At 46.9% G+C, this 15371-nt stretch overlaps 1 long non-coding RNA gene across 6 annotated transcripts in view; it reads left to right on the top strand.

The window, feature by feature from the left end:
• Positions 1 to 15371, top strand: part of LOC131496554 (uncharacterized) — a 38328-nt gene that overhangs the window by 1817 nt on the left and 21140 nt on the right. For 2 of the 6 annotated variants that reach the window (XR_009254545.1, XR_009254542.1), the window contains exons 1-4: positions 8539 to 8633; positions 10978 to 11203; positions 12122 to 12242; positions 15040 to 15115. This is a non-coding gene — a long non-coding RNA (uncharacterized LOC131496554). Of the gene's footprint in view, positions 1 to 701; positions 1143 to 8538; positions 8634 to 10977; positions 11204 to 12121; positions 12243 to 15039; positions 15116 to 15371 lie in introns of those variants that run through there. The other 4 variants (XR_009254544.1, XR_009254547.1, XR_009254543.1 and 1 more) reach the window with 3 other exon arrangements.

Below are 15371 nucleotides of genomic sequence, written 5' to 3'. Positions count from 1 at the left end.
GTCACTCTGACCATCCATCTCAGCTCATCTGGACGTCATCCTGCGGTGCCTCGAAATCTCATTTCAGTCCTGAGGACAGGCAGCGCAGCATAGGCCAGGAACCTTCCAGCTCTTCCATATACTCCGCTGACTTTCTGAGTGTGGCTTCAGCCCACAGGGGAGGCCTGTTTCGGTGATGTGGAAATCGCAGCAAAAGAGTCTCTTTATTACCATTTAATTCCTGATGATGAGACTGACCACCAGATAACCACCATCGTTTCACAAAGCACATTGCAGCCACTTGAGCAAGATTGCCGGGAGGACGAGGTAGAACCCGAGTGTTGCTAGGTGGCATGAGGGAACGTTCTAGAGCAGTCAATGGGGGTTCGTGGCCTTCCACTGACAGGGAGCTCATTCTTGCACGCTCTGAAGCTCGCTGGGGCCTCTCATGTATCTAACGAATGGTAATAAAGCAACGGTGATCTGTTCTGGCGCTGTACCAGACTATCTGTATTAGCTCACAAGCCTGTGAGGCACCTGGGATGTCTCCATATTCCAGAGGGGGCGACTAAGGTACAGAGGAGACTCTACTTACCTAAGGTCAGTAAATAACCCACCGCTACCCTTTCCCTTCCCACGTGTGCACGTGCACACAGGGATTACCGGATAGGCTTTATTTCCGGCAAACTGGGCCTGAGGCTCCCAGTAGATTTTGCTGGTCCTTTCTCTGTGAACTGAGATCACCCTGCACGGATGCATGTCGTCAGCCTTCGCTCTGGCGGCAGAGCCTGCCTTACGGGCACAGGAAAGAGAATTTGCACGGCCTGGGGGCAGGCCAGCTCTGGGTGAGCTCAGCGTGTCCGCTCATTCCCTTTGTTTCATGTCGTGTGTGAGTCACCCGTCATCCCACAGGGCGGACCGGCAGAGGTGGCCGGAGGTCCAGCAGCTTCTGGGCAATGTTGTGGAGCCACACGTCATGGAGCTTTTGGAAACTTTGGGTCTATATATACTTGTGAGAGAAAAGAGTGGAAAGGCAGTAATGTATTGCTGTGGAAATAGTTTTGACCTCGTGGGCCCTCTGCCCGAGTTTCCTGGATCACACTTCAGGAACCATTGTTCCAGCACCAACTACTGCTTCTTGGTGTTCCCCCTGGGTTCATCAGGTAAACTTTTGCTCCCAGAAAGTTCTGGAAGGGGTCAGAACAGCGGGTGCAATGAAATTATAAGAGGGAGGGGCCCGCGAGGCTGTGACTTTCTGCTCTCGTTCTTTTTCTAACATTGATTTATGTGTTGGGGACTCTGAGTTTTTGTTCCGAGATTTCCTTGCCGAGGGACTTAGTGCAAGTTCTAAAAATAAGATGGCAACATAGCTCTCTCAGCTCTTCTGAGCGCTCCTTGAGGTGGGGCTCATTACTCTTTTGGGGGGAAGTTCTGGGTCAGTATTTATAAAATGCTTAGAACAGTATCTGGCATACAGCAGCTACTGCTATATTAGTGTTTATTAAAATAAATAAGTAAAAAATAAATAATGAGTTGCCAAGGGCCGTGATGGTGAGTCTAAGGCTATTTACCTGACCTTCCCCAGAGGATATTAGGGGATTCTCATTTAACCACACAAGGAACTAGATTTCCTTTATGAATTCTGCCCCGATGGGGACATTGTGATAGCCTGAAAGCCAAAAAAAAAAACCCAAAAAACAAAAAAACAAAACAACCCAAGGAACTCAATAGGGGTTGTGCTTTAAGGGATCACAGACTTCTGTCCCGCTGACTAGGGAAGAAGAAAGGCCTCGGACTTCTTTTATTCGGGGCGGAAGCCAAACAAGGGCTAGCTCACGAACGTCAGCATTTTCTATTCCTCACTTCGAGGAAAAGAATTAAGGTTAAGACGATGAGGACTAGCATACTTTGTTACTGAAAATAATTATGGTAAGGTTATATATGATAGTTATAATCATATCACGTAATTATGTATAATCATATGGTCTGTAATTATGTAACAGGATTATTATCGTGCTTATGAAAAACAGATCAAAATTTAGATTTAAAATGAATGGAAACCAAGGTGACAAATAGTACATAAGTTTCAAAGATACATGATCAATAATGAAGATAAATCACCCACGATTAAACTAGATAAAATAGAGCAATTTGGCTGTGGGTATCCCTGAAGATCAAGCCTTTATATGAAATACAGTAAGTGGCTATGCACACAAAATGCTATGCTGTTCATTATAGGGGCAGAATTTTCTGGAGTGAGGGGACCTTGGCTAAGCGTCTCACTTTGAGGCTTCTCTGGGGCCAGAAGTTCCCCCTTCTGGGGACACGGCCCATCCCCCAGCCATTTCCTAGGTAAAGGCACCGGAGAGCTGCCAGTGTTTTTATACTAGAAGATTCCGGGGATTAGAGCCTTTGTTTCAAACTGCAGCCTCCTTTCACAGAGTGGACACGCAGTACGTGGTGGTCAAACCTGATGTTCTGTTTCACAGAAAATTAAGAGAACGTTTCCTACACTTGATCTTAGCCAAAAGGCCGAGAAGATAAGAGAACGTTTCCTTAGGGCGGTAACTTGCAGATACTGATGACTTAGTGGGTATCTGATGACTCCAGATGCTCACAGTGCCTGCCCCCCTGCCCTCAGGGCCTTTATTCCCGTGGTGCAGGGGTCCACATTTGGAGTCCTGTTTCCTTTCATGCGGCTGCTGCTGGGGCCCATCATACTGTTGGCAAATAAGGAGTATGTTTTATTTATTTTTATTTATTTATTTATTTATTTATTTATTTATTTATTTATTTTTTCAACGTTTTTGATTTATTTTTGGGACAGAGAGAGACAGAGCATGAGCGGGGGAGGGGCAGAGAGAGAGGGAGACACAGAATCGGAAACAGGCTCCAGGCTCCGAGCCATCAGCCCAGAGCCCGACGCGGGGCTCGAACTCACGGACCGCGAGATCGTGACCTGGCTGAAGTCGGACGCTTAACCAACTGCGCCACCCAGGCGCCCCAGGAGTATGTTTTAAGTATAAAAGTGCATTCACTGTGGATCATAGAAGACGCATTTCAGGTCTGGGAAATGAAGATAGCGGCTATTTATGTAAATTGAAAGTTTTAAGAGTTTTCAGAGTTTACTTTGCCTTTATCCTACCCATTCCAGTGGGTCCTGCCCAGTAGGGTTTTGTCTGACAGTCTAGTCCCGCCCACGCAGGATTTTCCAAACTAGCGTTCCACGCGAGGCGCGAGCCTCTTAGCATTTACCATCGCGAGCACTTAGCACTTACGAGAACGGCCTGCTTCCCTCATGTTGGTTGCTTGGCTCGGGGGAACATATAAATGTGGGGATGAGGGAACATCAACGGAGAAACTATTTCCCCAGCGTGTCCTGTAGGAATGTTACTCTGCTGCAAAATGCTGGCTGGTAATAAAAGCAAGTAGGGCAGAAAGAAAGGAAGGAGAGGAGAGAGGAGAGGGAGAGGGTGGGAAGAAGGAAGGAGGGAAGGAAGAAAGGAAGGAAGGAAGGAAGGAAGGGAGGGAGGAAGGAAGGAGGAGAGGATGGAGGGAGGGAGGAAAGAAGGAAGGAAGGAAGGAAGGGAGGAAGGAAGGAAGGAAGGAAAGAAGCGAGGGAGGAAGGAAGGAAGGAAGGAAGACAGTAACAAAAAAAGGGAAATTTCCTTGGGAATTCTTTACCGCGAAACCTCCAAGATCTTTGTTATGCTAATCCCATGTTAGGGCGTCCCTCCCCCCACCCCATGATGCGGTGCACCCCAAATGCATTAGATCGCAGATCCCCTTTTTGAGAGCATCTTGTGGCGAGAATGCCCTGTGAATACACTCTGGAGACTGCTGTCCTTCCTATATATTTATTGTTGTCGTAATGTTTCTCCTTTTTGAGGATGCTTACAAACAAACTGGCAAGAAACATGCTAGCATAGTAACCGTGTTGCCTCTCCGTGACCCTGGCCCAATGACCAAAATGTTGCAAGTTGTTAATGAGTGACCTGTCATTCTTTGCTCAGCTGTGCTGTTTGTGAATTCCTTCCCAGCCATGCCTTCCGGTGGCACAGATCGGTGGGTGAGTTCTAGGGCCTCAGAACCCTTTTCAGCACCGTCACCCCGAAGCAGCTACCATTATGGCCCAAACTTTTCTTGGGTCACGTGCATTGTGACATATGTGTCTTGTATCACAGGGCATTATGCTTGCACGTTGGGGTGTCTGCCCCCCACAGCCTCTCTGTGAGCAGCCTCCAGCCCTCATCTGGCCCGGGGAGGGGGTCCAAGAGCAGTGTCACTCTTCTCTTTGCATCTCTGCCACTACCTCGGTAGTGCCTACTCCTAACTAATACTTCATAGCTGGTGGCTGGAGGGGCGCCCGGGTGGCACAGTCGGTTAAGCGTCCGACTTCGGCTCAGGTCATCATCTCACGGTCCGTGAGTTCGAGCCCCACGTCGGGCTCTGGGCTGACAGCTCGGAGCCCGGAGCCTGCTTCAGATTCTGTCTCCCTCTCTCTCTGCCCCTCCCCTGCTCATGCTCTGTCTCTCTCTGTCTCAAAAACAAATAAAAACATAAGTGGTGGCTGGATTCAAACCAAGTAAAGGATTTACTGAAGGGGAGATTTGTCGTCCGAGTGACAAATCTTGCATCGATTTTCTTATGAGGCTTTCTCTTTTTGAAAAGAGCCAGTAACGCTAAAAAGCAACCTAGTGGGAGCGTTCACACTTTGCATTTTAGAGCGCTGGGGGGAGAACAAGTCAAGAGCATGGGTATTTACAGATGTACTTGCTAAAACTCCCTGGGATAGATAGAAAGTGTGGTCCCCAGTAATCCCTCCCCCTCGTACACACAACACACACACACACACACACACACACACACTTGCAAGAACCTTTATTCCTGATGCTGGAACACCGCTGGAAACAGAAATGGTGAGAGGTGAAATCAGACTTTCTATATCGAGTTTGGGATCGCGTAGCAAGAAAGCAGGTCTTCCAGCAGTGATGGGAAGGGCGATCCGTCGGGAAAGGCTTCATGCATCCGGTGGGACTTCAGTGGGAATAAAGGGATGTCAGCACAATCGAAATGTGCCGATGTGATCTTTTTCCGATCTCTTATGATTTGGGCAACAGGAGACAATCACCCAAGACTATGTTCTAACATGATGTTTGGTTGTGGACAGGTTAACAGACATGAAAAAAAGTAGGTGTGTGCCACGCACCCAATATACACCCTCAGATAGACCTCATTTCTTCAATTCTAACACTTACATTTTCATGTTTTAACTTCTTGGAAATTGTGATGGGTCTCCCAGTCAACAGGATGTCAGTTTAATTGGCAGCATTTTTTTTCTTTCTTACTAGAAAATAATGGTTCATGTCACAAAATATGGTATCCTGGGTCAGATGAAATATGGCAATGAATATTTATGTGCCTATTTCCATATGTATAAACGTACATGCTCGTGCATATGTATATCTATACTCACATCGGCGTTTGAGCTTGTGTTAGGGATGTAGTTTGCTGTCCTCTGGTAATTTGGAAAGGATGAGGTGCTCTAGTAGGCATAAGGCTTAGCCCTTTATTATCTGTCTAACCTGCCTTTTGGATGTGACTGGTCTCCATTTTTACTCGGAAAACTAGCAGAATAATAATTCTATGCCAAGCAATGTCTGTAACACATGTTGAATTAGTTATGGTTGAGGGGTCTGTTTAGATCCATGTCTTCCCAGCCCATTTTCAAGTCCCAGGAGATTAGGGATTTGTGTCTTGTGTTGACACAGGCTGTGCTAAGTTATATTCCATAAGCCCGAGGGCAGGAGACAGCCGTGATGGGACTTTTTTTCCCTGAAGTAACTTGCGAGGACACTGCTCATCAGTTGGTCCTACTTCCTTCCTCTGGCTTATTTTCCAGGTACATGCAATCACCAGAGAGATGACAAATATAAGAATAAGGGTCTTATAAGGTTGTTCACTGTCAGGTACTAGGTGAACGGCACCAGAGACTCCCTCCCTTGGCTTCGGTAGGAATGAGTCCTACACATTCCTATTTCTTTTCTGGTTGTGCCCATTCCAGCAAAAGTCTGAGTCTCCTGGTCCACTCACCATTATCGCAGGCCTTCGAAGCAGTGGTATGAATCCCCCCAAAGTACTGTTGACCCTTGAGCAACAACATGGGGGTTGGGGCATTGACCCCTCAAGCAGTTGAAATTCCACATATAACTTTAGACTCCCCCCAAAACCTAACCACTAATAGCCTACTGTTGGCCGGAAGCCCTACCCATAAAATAAACAGTAGATTAACACACATTTGGTATGTTATATGTATTACGTGCTGTCTTCCTACAATAAAGTAAGCTAGAGAAACGGAAATGTTAAGAAAATCATAAGGAAGAGAAAATCCATGTACAGTACTGTACCTTATTTATCGCAGGAAATCCCCTTATAGGTGGACCTACGCAGTTCAAACCTGTGTGGTTCGAGGGTCAACTGTAAGTTACGTGAACATTGTTTAACTGAAAACTGCCTCCTCTACAACTTTTCCAGACCTTTCTCTGCTTTTTCTCTCCAAGCGCCAGCCACACTGCTCTTCCTTCGGGACCCCCTAACCCCATGCTTCTTCTCATCTTAGGCCCTTATCTCAGGTTCATCTTCCTTCTAGAAACTCACCTCCCCTTTTACCTTGGTGACGTCTCCTTTCCCCCTGGGAAGCCTTCCTTATCTCTCCGGATGAGGTCAGGTCCCCTGTTCCAGGCTTTCTTAGCCCCTGTACTCCTTCCTAGCACTCATCATAATCGTGATTAAAACATTAATTGAATAATTACTGTCTTACTCTTTGGTGTCTCTGCCAGAGTAAAAGCTCCAAGAGGGAGGGTTATTTATGGGTGTTTTCTGTGTCCCCAACATCTGGGATGGGGACTTTATAGAGAGTATCCAATAGAAAACACATTGAATGAATGACCAAATAGGAGAGCTCTCATTAACTGAAAGGAGTTTTCCCTTAAGAGGTGAACTATTTTTGAGTCATCCTAAGGCCGCTCTCGCTTTGAGCACCACCAGCCATGAGAGTTGGCGATAGACGCTGTGGTTTTGAAGGCACTGACGACAGAATACAGAAAGAGGGAAGGTCTTCTTAGGCTCCGAAGGGTCTTTTTGCAAGATGAGCTGTAATAGGAAAAGAGAAAACTCATCGTTGGCCTACAGAAACTGTGTATTATTTGATCGTGGTCACACTCAAGGCCAACTTCAGTTAGCCTCTTCATGTTTTTCTCTGTGGCTCTTGTAGAGTGCGTCATAAGATCATCGATTTGGGAGGGAAATTGGGAGGAGAGAGAGCGGTGTGTTTTCTGGACAAACACCAGCCTATCAGATGTCCTTATTGGATTAGATTACAGGCATGAACAAACAGCATGGAAGTTGGCTGGACATGCACTGATCATGCCTTGTTTTCTGTTCTCTGTGATGAAAGGACAGACCTATCACATAATGGTGTTCAGTAGAGGTATTTGTTAAATGAATGAGTTAATGAATTCCCAAGCAATAGGGCAGTGAGCATTTTATCCCCCGGCCAGTAACACCACATTGCATATATTGCCTTGGCCGGGCATTGGAATGCTTAATAAAAATTGGGCCCCCTAGTGGTATTAAAACTGATAAGACAACAAGGAGAGGAAATGAGGGAGAGACAGATTGATCTGGGGGAGAAAGGGAATGATTTGAACAGAGTCACAGCATGCATGTGATCTAAAATCCAGGCACGAAGTGAGAGTTTGTCTCCTTGATGTGTCCTGGGCCTCAGGCACGTCACAATATGTTGCCCTCAGTCTTTTCTTGTTGACAGTCCGATAGATGAGCCACTAACTGATTCTTGTCCCTCAAATTTTTCTCTCGTTCTTAATCTTTGTCAGAACAAACAATTTCCCCCCACCCCTAATTTACTTTCTACGAATCCCTTCGAGATGCCATCTCACACACAAGCCTCTTCAGCGGGTCCAGGGGAGCTCAGCCTACCCCAGTCTTCAGAGTTTGGTCCCCGGGGCCTTCCCCGGGGTGAGGTGAGGACTGTGGCCTTCATGTGGCCCCAGTCCTGGGAAGTGACACCATCTTTCATGTAGACGTCCATGCCAGGAACTGGATTCCATCCTCAGAATCCCATCTTCTTCCTTCAGAGCTACTCAGCCTCCAGGCTCTCCTAGTTATTTTCCTTCTAAACACTTTTCATCCTTCTCATCTCTATGACATGCCCATGGTCAGTCCTTCCACCTCTCTACTATGGACCATGCCTCTAGCCTCATCCCAATTCTTGGCCTGTTCCATGAACCTCTTCTCCCCACTGTGGCCAGAAAGGTGTAACTAAGCTGCCTTCCTTTCCTTAAAAAGCTGTGAAGTGCCCAGACCCAGGCACAGCCCACACTCCTTGGCATCGGATGCGAGAAGATCTGTCCCTTTTGTGCCTTAACAGGCACATATTTACGAGTAGCATCCCCGAGCTCACTCTCAGAAGTGCTCCGGGTTGGGTGGTAAATTATATGGTCACCCAACACATAAAGCCTTTTATGATCTGCCTCCCACCCACTTGTCCAGCTCTGCCTTCTGCTCCCCACTGCCTGGGCTTCCTCCTCAGTCTCAAGCAGGATGATGGCAGCCGTTCAGGGAATCACGCGCAGGTACGACAGCGTCTAAAAGACGAGCACAACTGTTTTCTCCGTGTTGCTTTCTTGGGACTGGGGAGACCTGTTCCAGAGCCCTTGGCTGACTTCTCCTCATGTCTGATTGGCAAGGATCGAGTCACATGCCCTTTGCTGAAAGAGTTCCTGGCAGGCAGAATAGAGTCACCACGATTGGTTTTGTTTGACCCTTTGGGGTAGACTAGATGTTAGAGAACAGAGCCCAATAGTGACTACAACGCCAGTCTTAACTGAATTTGTCTCTGGGTCTGTTCATTCTCCTCAATGGCAAACTCCGCGAGACCAGTGCCGGTTGCCCAGTGCTTGGAGTTAGCGATTATTGTTGTTGAGGTGGAAGTAAGCAAGGTTATGGAATGTGGGCAGAAAGAGGCTTGATCCCAGTTCTTTTGGGTGGAAGTAAGCAAGGTTATGGAATGTGGGCAGAAAGAGGCTTGATCCCAGTTCTGTATTTACTGCCTATGCAGGATCCAGAATTCAGATTTCTCACCTGTGAAATGAAGCAAAGATTACTGCCCAACACAGGTAACCTATATAAAGTGGCTGAAACAGCCACAAACATTGCCTCGCCTTCTTACCATTTTTGTCATTTTGCCGGAAGACATTTTTTGAGTGAGGCCGTTGTCACGTTTGTGTGTGTGTGTGTGTGTGTGTGTGTGTGTGCGTGCAAGCAGGGACACCTGAAAGGAAAATAGTCTCTACAAAAAGTGTCATTCGTGCTACTGTCATCTGGAATTTGTAAGCTCTTGGTTGACTCTTAGACTGACCTGAGGAAAAAAAAAAAACCTTTCCTAATCTAGTTTTTGTTCCAAGACAATGTTTCTAAAGTGCGGCTAGCAAATTACCACAGCACCCGAAGATGATTTATGCACAAAAAATTTCATGATTGTATCATTTAGGGGAACATAATTTCCCCTCAGACATTCATCATAACGTTAGCACATTAGAGACTTAGGTCCCTTTGGAGAGAGACGCTTGTCTTTATTGTTTAACCCGTGGTCCCCCAAACTTATTTTAGCCCAGAGTTCTTTTTTTTTTCCTCTGGCACTCAGCAACATCTCTGGGAATGCCTTCTAGGGAATCATATCAGTCTAATAACTAAACCCCTGGTTCTCAAGGTTAGGTGCTCAGACCTCCCATCTTCCTCACGAGGGAAGGTCATTGGTGTACATGGAGTCTAGACTCTTTAGACTCTAGACCAGACTCCAGGCCAAAACTCTAGAACAACTCTAGACCCAGGTTATTGGTGGCAGAGTCACTGAAGGCGAGTATTTTCATTTTCTGTTTGTTTTGAAGAAGTCATCTTACGCCTTGGGACTGAGCTTGAACTGCTTCATGCCCAAAGCCTTTCCCAACCCCAATATCCTATGAAAAGCTCCAGGATGAGTATAAATAAGATGGTTATTTCTATTTTATCAAACATAGGCTTCTTTTCTTTGTTTCTTTGTTTTTTTTAGTGATATTTAGGTTTAAACAGTAACGTGGGGGTGAGCTGTAGAACCCTTCACCCTAGGGGTTCTGATCACTCTAAGTCGGATTTCAGAGAGTGTGAATTATTTCCTGAGTGTGGATCATTTACAGCCTCTGCAGGGCTGCCTCTGGGGCAAAAGTATAGTAGACATGGCTGAACAATTATTGCTTGTTCTCTGTTTTTTAATGTTTATTTATTTGTTTTGAGGAGGGGGGGCAGAGAGAGGGGGAGAGAGAGAATCCCAAGGAGGTCCCTCCCTGTCACCCCAGAGCCCGACATGGGGCTCAAACTCACAAACCATGAGATCCAAGAGTGAGATGATGACCTGAGCCAAAATCAAGAGTCAGACATGGAACCAACTGAGCCACCCAGGTACCCCAACGATTATTGCTTATTTTCTATACTGAAGGAATGTCTGTTGAGAATCAGTTGTAATAGGAAAAAAGTTTATACTTTTAGTTGCTCAGATAATTATGAATGAGTCTTGAGTTCAGAATTGAGGTCCCTGTTGTGTTTTTAATATAGGGGCTTGTCTCTTCTTGGGTCATGGCACCAGTAGTTAGCTTCTGCCCCCAAACCAGGGCGTTACGGGCAGCAAAGCTCAGATCTGTCAGCGTTTCTGCTCATGAGGGTCCCAGCTGACCTGGTAAGGGACAGGGTTGGGACCATGAGATCACATGTCTTCAGTTTGCCAGTAATTCCTAGAGGAGCCCAACTTGCTGGTCTCTTTCCAATTTATAGCTTTCCACCCTTCCTATACATGTTAAATACCACCCATTTTAATCCAAATTTTATTAATCTCGTTTTCCTTTAATTTTAAGACCAAATTATATCTATTTTTGCTTTCACTTCCAGATGGACCTGGATGAAGACACTGCTGAAAATTTTTACCAAATTTGCTAGAATGTGAAACGCGTATTAGGTCGACTGTTCACATCTCATATCTGAAACTGAGGATGAAGCTCCCTGAAACACCGCCACCTCCCACCCACATGCCGAGAGCTGCCATGTTAGTGGGAGCATTTGTAGTGAACCAGCCCAGGTGCCCTGAGACCATGGGGCACCTGGCTTTCACGGCCAGGTTAGAAGAGTGTTGTGTGTGAGTGTTTGCGTGAGTGCGTACCGCCTAAGAAAATGAAGGAAAAGTCTTTAGGGAAATTATCTTTCAAATATGAATGCTTGCACATATTCTACAACATTCTACCTAACGTTTTATGTAATAATGTTAAGATAACTGTTGGAATCGCTCATTGTTCTGCTCATACCATCCTATTTGCTAGGGCTTAGCCCGAAGGGGGGAATAGGCTGAGGCCCCAGTGATGGCCATGTAGGAGCCTACTTCCCACTTCCGGTGGCTTCTCCAGCACTGTCAGACCTCCTCCTGCAGTCTTAGCTTTTATCCTTTGCTTTCGAACATATTGTCTGTTGTCTCATTTCTTTTGCCTCAACATGCACAAATAGTCCTCAGCAAGAGTGTTCAAAATTTCCGAGTAATGGGGCACCTGGGTGGCCCATCCGGTTGAGTTTCCAACTTTGGCTCAGGTCATGATCTCACAGTTCGTGAGTTCGAGCCCTACATCGGGCTCGCTGCTGTCAGCACAGAGCTCTCTTCGGATCCTCTGTCCTCCTTGCTCTCTGCCCCTCCTCCTCATCCTCCTCTCTCTCTCAAAACTAAGTAAACATGAAAAAAAATTCCCAGCAGTGAATTGCAGAATTAGACATCTTTATCGATAGCTTGCCTACATTTTCTCTTGTCACACACTTTTGGAATAATATTTTATTACAAATAGTTTTGAGTTGAGAAGCCCCATGCTAACATTGGGTTTGATTCCAAGCAACGTGTGTTAAGTGTGTTTGGAGTCTTTGTATGTATAGTTGCACGTGTTTTCCTTTTCCTGGGAAGGTTTCTTCCTGGCCCAGCTTCGTGGTGCAACTCGAAGGGAATTAAACTTGAGCAATTCAAAGTAATTGAACTGATTACATTAAATCTCATCCACAGTTTCTAAGTGATGCAGCTGTTGGGACCCAGAGCATGTTCGCAGCAGGGGCACGACGATGGGAGGACTGGTGCCTAGTTCATACAACATCTAATTAAGGAAATTTTCTCCTATAAGTCTCAGGTGAGCCACATCCCCAGCCCCATCTGAGGTGAGGTTGTGTAATAAGCACGTGTGTTCCTTGTTGAATGTTTCTCAGCACGATGCTCTTCCATGTAAAGTAGACTGAGAAATCCCAGCTCGATGACGTGTAACCATGGGATGGGGTGGGGTGGGGGGCTCTTCTCCCGGTAACTACTACCAGCTTGGCTTAATCCGACCTCAGTCTGATCCGACAACTTCCGGTCACTTCTGGTTTACAAGTTTCATCTCTGGTAGACATTCTTCGACCACATTAGATATTATCACTTTGGGTCCTCGTCCGATTTAAAGTCTTTCTTCCCCACCCCAGTGCAGCTTGGGCTCAGCACAAGTGTGAGGTTGGACCTCCCCTGTCTCCCTCCTTCTGCCCTCAGTGTCCCAATGCCTGCACAGGGCTGAGGTCGGGTCGGGCGAGGGAAGGACTTGGCTCACACATCCCTGGCTTCCCTTTGTTTTTTAATTTTTATTTTTATTTATTTATTTTTTTTTTTAATTTTTTTTTTTTTCAACGTTTTTTATTTATTTTTGGGACAGAAAGAGACAGAGCATGAACGGGGGAGGGGCAGAGAGAGAGGGAGACACAGAATCGGAAACAGGCTCCAGGCTCCGAGCCATCAGCCCAGAGCCTGACGCGGGGCTCGAACTCACGGACCGCGAGATCGTGACCTGGCTGAAGTCGGACGCCCAACCGACTGCGCCACCCAGGCGCCCCTGTTTTTTAATTTTTAAAAAAATGTATTTTAGAGAGAGAGAGAGCTCATGAGTGGGGGAGAGGGAGAATCTCAAGCAAGCTCCATGCTCAGCGTGGAGCCTGAGGCAGGGCTCGATCCAATGACCCCGGGATCATGACCTGAACCGAAATCAAGAGTCAGACGCTCAACCGACTGAGCCACCCAGGTGCCCTGGCTTTCCTTTGTTTTTCAGCAGTTCTTGCTATGCTGGTGGCTGTTGCTGGTGATGTGGGACCGTTGACTTCTGTTTGGTTGGACTGAGCCTCTGCTGTCCTGGGGTTCTTGGTGTGGGGGCGACGCCCTCCGAGTTCTCCTCCCTTCGCCTTGCCTTTGGGGCTTTCACCCTCAGGGGGCCTGCTGCTCCAGAGTTACTGGGAGCAACTTACCTAATCGCTGCGGGTTGTGGGGACCTTTGGGGTCCCTCTCAACAGCCTCCACAACTTCGGGACCCTGAGCAACCACCTCAGAGTTTCCAGGTGCCTCTGCCTACAGGTGAAGCATGGATCCCCTGCCCATTGGATGGGTTCAGGTATCAAGGTGAAAGCCCCCTTTTCCTCATGGGGGGGGCGCTAAATGGAGAAGACATTCTCCTCAATATATCTCTAAATACATGAATGGATGTAGTAGAAAGTGTCATATTCCCTCAAAATTGAAGTACTCAGTTTTCCTTTTCACCATTTCTTTCTAATTTGATTGTTTAAGATTTTTATTTATAGGGAGAAAGTATTTCAAAGTGAAAATGAGGACACAAGCCATTGGACAACGGTGCCACGACCCCCCCCCCCACCCCCCCCGCCACCCTCTTTTTGAGAGAGAAGTTAGGACAGGAAAGCAGCATCCTGGCCTTTGTGCCTCAGTCACACTCTGGAACGGAGAGAGTCGCTTGGCTTATCATGAGGCTCGATTTTCTTTTCTGTAAAACAGAAGCAGTCGTCTCACGGATTTCCTACCCTTCAGAGGGTTTTGCAAAGATTTAATGCAACGGTATATAGGTTGGGGTTTCTTAAACCCCTTGCCTGGGTTGCGACAACTAGAATTGTCTCTGGACACTGCCGAATGTCTTTTGGGGAGCACGTGTATCCCCAGCTGAGACCAGGGTATGAATGAGTGACTTCAGATGACTGGGTACAAGCCTTCCTGGAGCTTGATATGCCTTGCGAAGCCCAGGGATTTCAACTGCTCTTCTCCTTCTCTTCCTCCTCCTCCTTCTTTTTTTTTTTTTTTTTTTTTTTAATGTTTTTTATTTACTTTTGAGAGAGAAAGAGAGACAGAGTACAAGCAGGGGAGGGTCAGAGAGAGAGAGGGAGACACAGAATCCGAAGCGGGCTCCAGGCTCTGAGCTGTCAGCACAGAGCCCGATGCGGGGCTGGAACTCACAAATCATGAGATCATGACCTGAGCCGAAGTGGGACGCTTAACCGACTAAGCCACCCAGGCGCCCCTGGAAATGAACAATTTTGTGGCAGTGCATCACATGTCATTCAAAGTAGCGTGTCCAAAATACTGGCGTTAGAAGCACAGACAGATCCGGGCCCGTCAGGTCTATGAAGACACAAGCACAGTTATGAGGAGGCATGTGCAGAATGTTTATTTCTCGAGCTCACAAGACTGAGGTGTCCTTGGAGTGGAGGATTTGATGGCGTGTGGAGCAGAGGCTCAGGCTGGGGCCACCCTCCCGGCTGCCTTGGCGATGGCCCGTCCTCCAGTGGCTGAGCCAGAGAAAAGGCTCACGTAGAAGTAGGATAAGTCATTTTTGGAAATTCACCCTTGGAGGGTGATTGTAATGGAGACAGATGGGGTTTAAGCAGAAGACGAGGAGGAAGAACGAAGGAAGGACGTAAAAGAAAGGGCTGGGGGCACTTTGCAGAGGGGTTCTGTGAACTATGTGACCCTGTTCCTGCTAGCTTGGTCCCGGGCCAGTGTGAATACATTCAGTATCCATGAATCGGTTTTGTCACCCCGGCCCGCCTTCCTCTGTTGCTTTGCTTCTGAGAGAAACGTCAGATGTTAGAGGCAATGTTGTAAATTGTGTATTATTCTGTTATTAGGATCCAGAAAGTGTGATATGAGCACGTGGAAACGAGAATGAGAAGGCTAAAATGGAGCCACGTGGAAAGGAAAGAGGTGAGGCAAGGACTTCCCGATGAGCCCAGGGCTGTGGCAGGAGAGAGCAGGGTTTTTGTTTTTTGTTTTTTTGTTTTTTTTAATTTTTTTGTTTTTTTTTAACGTTTATTTATTTTTGAGACAGAGAGAGACAGAGCATGAACGGGGGAGGGTCAGAGAGAGGGAGACACAGAATTGAAACAGGCTCTGGGCTCCGAGCTGTCAGCACAGGGGCCCGATGCGGGGCTCGAACTCATGCACCGTGAGATCGTGACCT

This window comes from Neofelis nebulosa, chromosome 15 (genome assembly GCF_028018385.1).
Source record: "Neofelis nebulosa isolate mNeoNeb1 chromosome 15, mNeoNeb1.pri, whole genome shotgun sequence".
Lineage (NCBI taxonomy): Eukaryota > Metazoa > Chordata > Mammalia > Carnivora > Felidae > Neofelis > Neofelis nebulosa.
Note: the sequence above shows the minus strand (reverse complement) of the source record. Positions and strands in the feature narration are given on the sequence as shown.